Source organism: Neophocaena asiaeorientalis, unplaced genomic scaffold (genome assembly GCF_003031525.2).
Source record: "Neophocaena asiaeorientalis asiaeorientalis breed wild unplaced genomic scaffold, Neophocaena_asiaeorientalis_V1.1 scaffold464, whole genome shotgun sequence".
Lineage (NCBI taxonomy): Eukaryota > Metazoa > Chordata > Mammalia > Artiodactyla > Phocoenidae > Neophocaena > Neophocaena asiaeorientalis.
In genome coordinates, this window is record NW_020174569.1 from 1,836,654 (window position 1) to 1,849,984 (window position 13,331).

Below are 13,331 nucleotides of genomic sequence, written 5' to 3' on the forward strand. Positions count from 1 at the left end.
GATGATGAGTATCAGAGTTCAGGAGCAGCAGCAGGGGCTGAAGTTTATCCCACAGACTTTCTTCTTGTTTGTATCCCTAAGTCAAGAGGCCTGCTCTCAGAGGACCAGTTCCCAGAAGGGATAAACTTTCATAAGCAAGCCAATATGAACACCACAGGGGTGATGTCTAGAAGATGTGATGCACTGTCCAGAACCCCTTCTGCATGAAGGCATTCATTCCCCCAACGCCCAAGAGTGTTACCTTCTGATTGCTCACAGTTGAGTTTCTCCCAGGATTTGTCTTCAACCCAAGAGAAGCTGAGATATGTTGCCCCCTCCCCAGGGGCAGCCCACACCCAGTGACTGGTGGAAAAGGGGATGAAAAGGATCTTTATCTGGGACATCTCTGAAGGTCTACCCCAACTTCACAGTACCCCATTTGCTCAGCTTAGGACTCTGCTGTAACTGAATCGCAGCTCAACTTCTCTCCCTGCTGAATTCCGGCTCCCTCCCTCTCTTCCAAGAGCACTCCCTCCAAAACCACCTGCATGTTAATCTGCCTCTCAGTCTCTGACAAGCAGACACCTCATCCTGCCTTGATCCATCCTACTAATTCCCATGACCTGGGCCCAACTTTCCTGTAATAGCAATAAATTGATTCCAGCTGATTCTGCCTATTTGGGGGCCAATACTCTGACCAGACTAACTCACCTGTTCCTCCACATGCAACTTCAAATCCAATCCCCCCAGAACAGCACACAATAGTATACTGGAAGTTTGCTTTACTGTTTTTCATTTACTTGCTTTACCAAACACTTCCCATTTGTAGAAATGCTGAGTTTTTCATTAATAATGAGAAAACCTCTGCAATGTCATAATGATTGTTGGGAGGATGACAGCTATGTACAATGAATGAGAAGCTGTCAATAGTTAAGCCACCAGAAAAGTTTCTTAGAACAATTTTAAAATAATCTTTAAAAATATCTAGACTTTACCTTTTGTCACAACTAAAGATATTTAAATAGCATTTTCAAGTTCATAAGAATCTCTATTCCAGCTTTTTTTAGACATTTAATTGAATTAATATTAATTGTTAATATTTATAATATCCAATTAAATGATAAACCATAACATACAGATGCATCTTAGGTATCTAATTTTATACCTAATCATTAAGACACTATCCACCTTCATCCAAAATAGATCATTGCATCCAAAGTATCATAAAATACAAAAATTAGGAGTAAAGAAAGACATAAAAACAGGGTGCACTATTTTTTGTAAGTACTCCCAGCTATATCATTAAATATGTGAGGTAGGAAAAACATACAATCTATGATTAAAGTCTTTTGAACTTTGATTTGACTCATCTCTTACTCTATTCCTTTACAAAGGCTTGCAATTTAATTTGAGATTCTTAGATTGCAAAATACATGATGGCCCACTCCATTTAACAACATTATCACAATTTTCAGTGTGCAGAAAGTCATAGACCACTAGTTTCAACTATCTGGCTTGAATATGAAGAAGCACTCTTTAGAGAAAAATTCACAAAATCGATGTTTCTCCATATTCTTAAAGAGGTCTGACTTTAAAACACAACAATCACAGCACCCAGTTATACTAAGAATTAATGAATTCCACATTGTGAATGTATAGTGAATTTCAGGGCACTGCTCTTGTAGCCAGACTGAATTAAGAGTTAAAGTTCTAAAGGCTCAACTGCCTCTGAAAATTTGGGGGGTGGTTATCAGTTAAAGAAAACATCAGCTGTTTAGAAATGCATGGCATTACAGCTGAATATAATACCTTTCCTGTTCTCGCTTGAAATGGTTTCCTATCGAAGCCGTTTCTGTATCAATCACACAATAGCCAGAATGGTACAGGGTTATACTACATCACACAATAACTACATTCAAAAAGCATAGGAAAAACATTACTTTTATAGCCGCAAATGCTGTAGCTAAAAGCCTAAAACAAATCACTAAACTGCACTAATTTGTAAGCTTTGAGGTTTGAGGAACTCCCTGGCAGCTAAGAGAAGGGGCAGAGCTTGCAATCAACTCTCCTCTTGAGCACAACAAGATTTTCAAGAATAGAAACCCACTGATACGCTGATACAGTCTCCTAAATTAACTCTGCAAAAAGTGCCCAAGCAATACCCAGAGGGAACTCAAGGCAAAAATCAGGCCACATATCACACTTAACTATCAATCTTACCAAGACCAGTGATTGTTAATCAGCCTGGGGGAAAATAAAGTAGTACAGTTGACAGTTTATTTTTTTTATGAGCACATGCTTCCTATTTTACATGGAGGAATATAACTGCTTCTGCAGAATATCTAGTAGAGCCATGTCTTCATTTTTACAGGTCACTAATTATGAATATGCTTAAAATATCCTACTAGTCCAAAAATAAAATTATATCAGAGAGAGTCCTCAGTATGGGCATTTTGCTTCTAAAAAGAAAAAAAAAAACAACGAAAATTATAAAGCATATCTTCTTTTTCCAAGTAAGAAAATTATGATACAAAGTGCTGACATTAGCTACCTATTTCTATTTCTCAGGCAAAAAGCTAGAATTTATCACCTAATCTGCATTTCAAATATAGACTGAGACGTCACATACATGGCACAAGATGATCCAGGTAACTTGCATGGCTTCATCATACTGGGTATAAACACACATATATGAATATAATTTAATAATACATATAAGAATATATACAAATATTTATTTTCATATACACTTCATATGTGATTTCAAATTCAGCCACCGGTAACTATATAGTAGTTATTTAAACTGTACGAATTTCAGATTTCTCATCTACTTCATTCAAAGATTAGAGTATGACATAACGTATAAAAAACTCCTAGTAGAAGGTGTGACATATAGGAGGCACTTGAAAAACGGCAATTATTCTATGAAAAAACTACGATATCCTATGTTTATTTTTCAATGACAGATGGAAAAAGAGAGCAGATAACGCAAGTTAATTGAATTTGGTTTACAGATATATTTTAGAATCCATACTTGAAGACAGATATGCCTTACGCTCTAAATTCCCACTTAAAAAAGAGAAAAGACCAGTATAAAGACCTGGCTAATAGAGCAGGAGGGATGGTCTTTTGAGTATGCAAGTGACACTAGGCTTCAAGTGTATACATCACTATAGTTCAGGTAAAATAAACTTCACATGTATTGCACTTATGCAGCTAAGAAACATTTCTGTCAATTGCAAAGATATAGAAGGAAAAAAGTAATGTGAGTTTCTGAAGGTAATGTTGGAAATTGGTGAACAATACAAACATGAATTATCACAAAAGATATCTAAGAACAAAATGAATGTTAGATGAGAGATTGCATGCCCTGCTGTCAACACTGAATCAGAGTCAGCTTTGCAAGGGAAGCAAGAAAGCCATCCAATTCCTCGTCTAAAGTTCAGCCATGAGACCCACTCCATGAATACACAGATACACCCACATACCCACACACTCAGACAGTTAATATATATGAATATATATTTTAGAATATATACTATATATACAAATATATATGTGTAGTTTATGTGTAGAAAGATAGATATCTTCTTTACACCTTCTCTGAAACTGGAGAGGTGATTAAACTTAAAAGGTTTCAAAGTACTTCTTTGCGTCAGTAAGCTTAGAGAATTAAGGCATTAACGAGTGAGTTTTCAATGATGACAGAAAAGTTAAAACGTAAATGCTTTTTGAAATATCAACTAAAATCATATAATGATAATAGAGTTCAACAGTAAATTATAAAATCACAGGAAGCAGGAAGAAGGCCACTTTTAACCCCAGCTGCTGCAACTAGAGGAATGTTTGTTAGTGAGATACAGAAAATCATCAGAGGATAAGTAGCCTCTGAGTAAAAAGGCTGTGGCCCACTGAGAATTATTCTTGTCTTAGGTAAAGAGCGGAAAGTTTCTAAACCCCAATCTTAGCAGTATTACAGGGTCAGAATAGAAGAGAGCTGCACCTCCTTAGGCAATTACACTTAGATGAAGCTACACATGACAAATTAAGAACAAAATTAGCCCAAGATTGAGGTTTGATTAATTGTGAACTTAGACTGAAAACTTTAATATTAATACAGCAGCTCTGTACAAAGAAAGGGTACAGGTAATATAGTCCAGTTTGAAAAATGAACCAAATGAAAAACGTAAGTAAATAAAAGAATGAGGGGAGAATCACAATAAGGGTGTAGAATAAGCCATGAAAAAGAATGAACAAGTTCAGAACCAGGATAAAAACAATAACTATACAACTTCTTGATAATAACTTCACTAATTCTGAAATACTACCAGGATAAGACTGACAACTCAAAAACTACACATCAGTTAAATCTGTGCATGTCACAGAGTCTACTGTGTGTATATGCTTAAGGTGACATGCTTAGCAAAGCCAATATTTTTCATCCCTCGTAGTGGGGAAAATTATTCTCAACTAATAATTTTGTTGCCTGTTTAAAGTCTCAAGTAAAGATGACCTTTTGGTTTGGTTACAGAAGTATCTGACCAATATTCCCAAACAATAACTAGCTAATATTCTGACACTCAGAAAACTAGCCTAATGAATTTCTTCCATGTAGTTAGTTATATGAATGGGTATTATTGAGGTGAATTACCTTTCACCCTCAAAAAATAGAAAATAAGTGTTTACCAAGGATAATTGAAATCCATTATACATAAAAATGCTTTCCTATGTATGTAGCTGTTACAGTGTAATGGTGAATAAGGTCCCAGCCTTTTCAGTTAATTCTATAGATTTTTTTAAATAATTAGGCGACTAGGTGGGAAACAGTCATTTTGGTCACTTTGGGACCAAATACACAATAAACCTGTGATAGCCCCACTTAATGATTTATTCTCATTTTTCTCTGGTTTTTTTTTAAATTATCAATGACTTGTAGTCTCTTACAAATATATCCCTATTTGTATCATTTTTAGATTAGTCTCGAAATGGCAGGACATTGAGACTATTCTCGCTCCTTGATACAAAAGCAAGATTTATACATATATTTGAACACACACATATATAAATATACTCATGGTCATAAGGTTTAGGTGACACTAATTGTCTCTAGAGCTCTTAAATGAGTGGGGATACCAGCTCCCCACCCCCACCATTAAGGAGCAAAAGGAAAAACTCCAGGGTTATATGGATTGAGAGGAGACTAGCCTGAAGAGCAATATCAACCACATGTGCATACAAGATGCAATATCAAATGGCATTTTCATGCACATATTAATATTACATATACTGTTTAAAAATATACCACTTGAGTTATTTTCTGATAGACTGACAGATGGGAATTATTTTTTCCAGAAAAAAATTACTTTCTCCCTGTTACTTCCAAGCCCCTTAACTCTGTTCTGAGAACCAAATGGCACTCCTACTAGGAGGTCCAATTGTTGGACCACCTGAGTATACTTTTTTAAGAAGATAAAGGACACTTGCTATGCAGTCTCCCTCTACTCCAGATATAAAAATGCAACCAGACTTTTTTATTCTTGCTGTTATTTACATTTTCTCTGTATAACAGCCCACTTTCCTAAGAGTTTATTACGTATGGAAACTGAGGGATAAAGAGATTAAGATTTTTTTTTTGCTGCCTTGCACAAGAATAAAAATAAATAAATAATGAAACCACATACCTCTTTTCATAAAGGTAACGCATTCATCTCAGTGGCTGTACATTTGTAAAGAACAACATGATTGTAGACCCACAGTCCACTGCTTCTAAGTAGCAGGAACTCTTAAATAGCCTTTGAAAAGTCTTTGACCTTAACTCCAAAAGGCGCTGCTATGTAAGTTCAAAGCTTCCCAAGTTTGCGTAGAATTGGGGAGGGCTCAGTATCCTACAGGAACTTTAGAGACAACTGTCTTAACTCCTGATGAGAAGGTCAGGTGGCTCCACATTGCACACACACAAACCTAGGAACTTGGTAGACATAAATAGCTGAGCAAGTTCCAGAGTATCACACAGTCAAATTTATTTCACAGACTTACAGACTTTGGGGGAGAGGGAGTTACCATAGGTTAATGATGGATACATCTTTCTAGTTGGGACAAACTTTGGAGAAATTGCTTAGGTTTAATACTAGACACGTACTGCAGGGTTATTTTCCTTTCTGCCCTATTATTCCTGCAGCTGGGATCTGTGCTTTAGCACTGGCCTATCCTCCCTCTTTATCTATATTACATCAAACTACTTTCAAGTCTCAAACCATGACGTACCAGCTTTTTCAAGTTTCCTCCAACCATGGCAGCTATCAATGCTCTCTCGTCTTGCACAAATATTTGTATATTTCTCATAGCCTTATTTTGTTTGTTTTTCCATTTGGCTTTATCTTCTTAATTAACTAGTAAACTCTTTTTGAGTTCACAGCTCTTACTACTTAGTTACATGTTTAATCCATAGAAGTTATAACCTTAATTTGCTGACTGAAGTTACCAGAACTTACCCACCATCTGACCAGAATTTGTGTACAATTCCTACTGAAAATTTCTGAAAAGTTGCATATCTTCCTCAGAGTTTTATATCCTTCTCAGGAGACTCGTGGGAGCCTCCCCCTCTTCAGTAGGAAGTGGACCCAAGGCAAGGCCTGGACCAAATTCATAGCTCCACTCAGAAATAACAGAGAGAATGCCTCAATGTTTAACCTGTGCCTATCTCTCCTTAAGTACAATCAATTGGCAGGTAGGATAATCTGGTCCACTGGGACCATAGGCTCTGTTTAAGAATTCCTCGTCTTTCTATCTTTCCCTTTCAGGAGAACAGAAAAATCTCCCTGAAGTTGTCATTCAGTCAAATGGCAGACATTGTTTTTTCTTCCTCCGTTTGACACACACGAACAAAGTTCTATTTATTTCAGAAATAAAATAGTTTGCTGTTTTGCTATTACTTAAAGGACAGATATATTCTTCGAATGGCCTTTCCAGGCCAGCATTTGATTTCCTACTCACCTCATTGAGATTTCACTGCCCCTTGTGCTGTCCTTTAAGACTGTGGGAGGTCTAGCTATGAACCAACCCTTCCTCTTTCAGACATATATGTTTCCCTTTCTACAGAATCACTCCATTATTTTTATCCCTCCCATTCTTATTCCAACAAAACAGGACAAGAAATATGCTGCTTGGGGATATGGTAACATGTCACATATTTGACCCCACCTGCCAACCACACAATAGTCCTTGGTATAGTTTTGATGGGGAATAGCAAGAAACTGATGTCTCCTATTTTTATGTAAAGTTATAGAGGTAGCATACTAAAAGACAGAAAGAAAAGTTACGTCATAATTCCTAATACCTTTGCTCCTACCATAATATGCCTTTAATTGGTAAATTTATAGTAAATGTGTAATAGCCAAAAACAATGTTCCTAACATTTGAAATCCTTTTCTATGACTGTGAACTCCTGGGGAAAGTATGATTTAGATTATGAAATGGAAATCATCTTTCTTACTGAATTCAATCAATTATATCAACAGGAAAGGAAATAAGTGTTTTAAAACACAAGACAGAAATAGTATCTTGGAAATAGTATCTTGGCATTAGTATCTTGGAAAAGTAGTAAGAAACCAATATAAGAGAGCTTAATTGGGATCAGTTCAAGGTCATATAAGTTAAGAAAAAAATGGAATTGTACTGGTATAAAATGGGAAATAACTAAGTGCATGATTCAATAATGGAGATGAGGGATTTTAGCAAGGTGACAAAAAAATATCCATCCAGTGAATAAGTCTGGATTGTGGAAAAAAGAGTTGTGAAAGAAATCTCACGAATAGGATAGGACCACCATCAGAGTAGCATAATATAAAGCCATTGTGTCATAAATTAGTGAGATGATTTAATGCCATCGTAAAGTCTCTTCTGACTTTATGATTTTACAGGGCCAAAAGTTTATTAATTGGATTTGAAAATAAAAATAGGATACAGTGGCCTATAAATGAAATCATTTATTCATTCTGCTCTAAGTAATATTTTTACATTGACAGTCACTGAAGCAAAGAAATGAAATTTCATTTTGAGGGACTATTCAGTTAATGGCAATTACAGTGAAGCTAAAAACGTTCACCCTGTTCATACTTGAAATGAATTCAATATAATACTTTGCCTGTCCTTCCAAAATAGCCAAAAGGGAAAGTAAGATCTTCCCCCAGTTCAACTGGGAGCTGATAGCACATTCCTTTAGTTCACTGCAGCTGCCAAGAGCTCAGTTCCAGGACTAGGCGGGTATAACTGACTCTTTGCCTTTGACTTTGTGGGTTTCGAGTCTTGGGCCCAACTCTTCCAAGACTCTTCCCAAAGCATGAGGACCAGGCCAGAGAACATGAGTGATGAATTATCTCAATAGGTGGAAAGCAACCCAAGATCACGGTTCCTAACACTGTGTTAAGACAAACTGAACCCACAGGCTCATGCTATTAGTTGCATCCCATGAGCCCTACCCCAATCACATTACAACAGTACATTTTAAAAGAATACAGAGCACATTTTTTCCGGAAAACCTGTTTCTCAAAATAGGTTTAAGGTGGTTTGCCTTACAAAACAAACACTAAAATAATTTTACAATATCAGTAAGAAGAGCTGGTATCAGAGACAATAAAATTAAGCCAAGATAATGAAGATCGTGAAAAATGCCTTTCTTGAATTTCTTTTATGACATCTATTCACCCTCACTGATTTGTTCTCTAGAAAATGATTCCTTGGGCTTAATGTTCAACCTGCTCAATCTAAAGTACTTAATAGCCCACTTAGGGACTTCCCAGGGACAAACAGGACATGAGCAAGTAACACTGTATAAAATAATCTGCTCATTTGTCATGCAAATTCTCAGTAACACAGCCAGTAAGGACAACCTTGAATGTGCAAAAATAATCTCAAGATACAAAGGACAGCCCACTTTTCCTGTGATGGTGACCAAAGTGGTGATGATCCAGGGTACGCGCGCGTGTGTGCGTGTTCTTGTGTGCACATAGGGACAGTGGGGTAAGGAGTGGGAAGAGAGAAGGTTAAAGCTAATTGCATATGACAGAGCTTCAGATTTACCTTTTTTTAGCAACACTCATTAAAGTCATCTCCCACAGGCTGACACCCTAAATATGTGTTCAGTCAAAAGCAGAATCTGATCACAGGGTTTCTCCAAACTCAAACAGGACAAAAATCACAATTCAATGCACCTTGGGATAATTTTGCTGTGAGGATGGAAACATCCTGGGACTGGATGTAATGGTCAACTGACCTCCCAGAGCACTCTTATCCCTTTGGGTCAATCTGTACATTTAGATTCAACCCACTGACAGTCTGAAAGATCTTCCAGATCCTTCCTGTCTACCTTATCCCCTGGTTCCACCAAGTCTTTTCTGTCATCTACTGCCTGGGGTGTCATTCTTAAAATTTATGAGACTAATTGATATTACCTGAATTGAGAGAATACAGCTTGCTAATTTGTCATACAGATGTGTTGATAAACTTATTCTATTTATTGCTTCTAGCACATCCTGCAAGCTATTTATGGGCAGTACATTAATTATTTTAGGACACCAAGTCATTGGTAGATTTGGCTCCCATTACAATCTATTTAGACATAGACTTTTATTTTGTTTTTCAATTGCAGTGGGGATTTGTCCTGTGCTAATGCAGTTATAATCTTTTATTAGCCTCCTTGGAAATTAAGGGTATAATAGGTCAGAAGTAAAAATACAGTGTGTGTCAATGGAGCAGTTTTTTCCTTTTTAAGCAAGACAACTGTGAAGTTTACAGGAGATATGATTCTCAAAATTACGTAATTATCAACAGGTTCTCTAAAAAACACAGTTAAACATCCACAGAATAACTTACAAAGAAAACTTTCAAAACTAGGAAAATACTTTGGATCACTCAGCTCTAAGTATTGCAGTCATATACACCTAGCTGGGGTTTACATTGTGACCCTTGATGCTATGTTTAATCAGTTATCCTAAACGTAATGCAATGGGTTTAGTGCAACAAAATTAACAATGCCAAAAATGGATACCAGTTCGCTGTTCTTTAATGACTTCTTGGTTTTCAGTGACGTATAATATAGTAAAAAGAAAATTAAAATAAAACTTTAAACTTCCAAGATTATTTTGAGGAAAAAGCTTGAATACCAAAAATTTTTTTTAATTCAAAATGGGAGAATATAAAAACTTAAGAAAATTGATTTTAAAAACTACACAGGGAATTCCTTGGTGGTCCAGTGGTTAGGACTCCACGCTTTCACTGACATGGCCCCGGGTTCAATCCCTGGTTGGGGAACTAAGATCCCACAAGCCTCATGGCATGGCCAAAAAAAAAATTATTAAAAAAATTAAAAAATAAAAACTACAGAAATATAGATATCTACAGGGAAAAATGCCATTTTTAAAAAGTGTTTTTTAATGACATCAGAATCATTGGTGGAGCGGAGACAGGCAGATATAAATCAAAAGATAATCTCCCTTACCCAAATGCCACATATACACAAATCTCAGCTACTGTGCAGTAAGTCTGCTAAGCAGTATTCCCAGATAAATGACAGTAAGTCCCTAGGTCTATAGCAGAAACTTTTATACTTAAGTAGTGCACACGGTACCAAGCTGATACACGGTACCAAACACAATAGGAAGAAGACTACAGTAACTCAAGACAATATAATCTATATATTAAAACAAATAGTCTCGATTACTTAAAAACATCTGAATTTCATGCTCAGAATTTTCCAGGCTAGCAGTAGAAGAATGAAGGGCTGACTAGCTATATCAAGGAAGAAAGGTTACAATGATATATTTCTAAATCATGTAATTAGTTTTAGGCTACAGTGAAGTGATTTTGCCTGAATTACCGATAAAATAATGTTATTTTCTCTTGAACTTAGCTACTAGAAAACAATATTAAGAAATAATACTTTGTGTGTAGCACGAATGGTTTTACATCTGGCAAACACAGGCAAATAAAGGGTGACAGGGATATAGACTTATGCTAGCAAAGTTCCTATCTAGGTCTTTGAAGTCTCTGTTTATAATTGCACTGCTTTTTTTAAATTAATCATCTTCCAGACTCCTCATGTAAAGTGTTCAAAACACACTCTATAATCTTACACTAACTCTTATGTCTACGTCCTTCTTACAGTTAATCAATATTTTATAGCTAAATAAAAATAAAATCTTCTCCCCATAAATGCTTCCACACACACACACACACAATAAAACTACTTCAGATTAAGAAAGGTCATGGTTTACAAAGTCAAAGCAATGAAATGGGAAGTTTTATCAGTGGTTCTCAGACTTTAGCATGCATCCTAATCATCACCTGAGGTGAAAAACACAGAATGTGGATCCCAGACTCTGAATTTCTGATTTAGAAATCCTGGGAGGGGTCAGAGAATTTGCATTCCTAACAAGTTCCCAGGTGATGCTCATACTGAAGGGTGCGGATTCCCACTTTGAGAATCTAACTTCTGTGATTTGTAAGACATATTTGAAAAGTAATATATAAATATATTTTTTCACTCACCTGATAGCTATGACATTTATAACGACTAGAGATGCTGACTAATTTTCAAACAAAGCCAATTCTACTCCTAGCTAAGTGACTAATAACCACATCAATAGTAAAAGAAAAAAAAAAAGACCACCACCTTCACGACGGTCAGCTCAGCAGCAGAAATGCCTTCCCCCTTATTGTTAAGCAGCAAGGCCCAGGACTGTTTTGATGCAATTGTTCTCTACTTGTCTCCACTCCTAAATCTTACACTTTCCCACCGCCCAGCATGAGACTTGCCAGGACAAACAATCTGAATGACAAACAGTGACAGAAAAATGATGGAACCCTTTCTAATCCAGACAGTTCCTGAACATCCCCTACCCCCCACCCCGATTTTTCTCACTTCTCATTATCTCCTACACACACACATTTAAAAAACAAAACAAAAACAAAAACTCTTTTTATTTGAGCTAATCTGAACCAATGGGAGAGAAATAAAGACTTGGACAAGCAGAGTTCAGACTCACACGAGAAGGTTCCATCTTATCTGCAGCATTCCTCCATCCTTAGAATCCCAGCCACTCTCAGCTGCGGGACACCAGAGTCCAGCAGAAGTCAAAAGAGCACTAAATGAATTCCTGCTCTGCTCAAGGCCTCACCTCCTGCCATCAGCCAAGCGGTTTAAGCCAAGAGGTTCAAGACCTCAGCATCTCTCCTACACACACCAGCAGTAGCGGCACCAGCACCACCACCATCACCAAGAAAGCTCTCTTTCATTTGGGAAAGAGGGAGTGAGGAGAGAGGGGAAATTAAGATGTTTAGAGGTGGGAGAAAGTGAAGATCTCTTGGCCAGAGCCAAGGAGGGAAGTAGGAAGACAGGCAAGGGGAGTGGCCGATGAGGCGAAGCAGAGCCCAGTGCTCGCCGCTCCTGACCCTCTCCCCACCACTCCCCAGCACCGCTCAGCCCTGCACAAGACACCGCGGAGAGAGTAAAGGCGGACCTCCCGCCTCGGTTCCCAAACACCTGCCCACTGCGCACTCCACATTCCCAGAGAGTTTGAGGACTCAAGGTCCCCCTGCATCCGTGCCCACTCCCAAGTCACTTCTAGGGTCTGCGCTTCCACGAACACTCATGTCCTTTACCCGGGGCAGCCGGTGCCTAGCACTGCAGCGCTGGGGTCCCAACCCCGAAGGAGACCAAAGGCGGGCTGCCAAATTTCCAGCACACAGTTTCTCTGGATGTCGGCCCTAGCCTGGGAGCTGTGGGTGAGTCTCGGCCTGCTGTCCCCTCAAGGGCTGTTCTCTTAACCTTCCTACCATACCTCGAGAGTACAAAAGTTATTTTTCCTTTGTAGCACCGCCTGCTTAACCCAGGAGAAGACTCACATTTGAGCCAGAGGGTGTGTGTGTGTGTGTGTGTGTGTGTATCTTTCAGTCCCGAAAACCAAGGGTGCCAACTGCTGACAGGCGAAGGAACCTGGATTGGCTCTTGAGGACTTAAAAACATCCGAATTAACACATTCACCCTTCTCTCCGTCCTAACCCTCCCAGCCCTGCGTTTTCCGGAGAACTGAGATTATGTTCCTGTTGCAGTGAGCTAGTGTCCTGCCCCGGAGCCGAGACGCGCAGACTTGGCCGTCCGTTCATTCATGCATTTGCTCATCCATTCACATAAACATGTCCCTTAATTGTGTCTGGCACCGAGAATCTTGCCTGCTATTTTCCCCTCCCCAAGTCAGTGCTTATGGCAACGGTTGGTGCAGAACGCAACTCGACTGTCAACCCACTTCCTGAGCTGGAAAGTCAAGTCAAGCAGGCATTCAACTCTCCCCACGACC

The 13,331-nt window shown here is 38.2% G+C and overlaps 1 protein-coding gene across 1 annotated transcript in view; it reads right to left on the reverse strand.

The window, feature by feature from the left end:
• The window catches only part of MDGA2 (MAM domain containing glycosylphosphatidylinositol anchor 2), an 803,556-nt gene that overhangs the window by 789,454 nt on the left and 771 nt on the right, over positions 1-13,331 (reverse strand). The window lies entirely within an intron of this gene.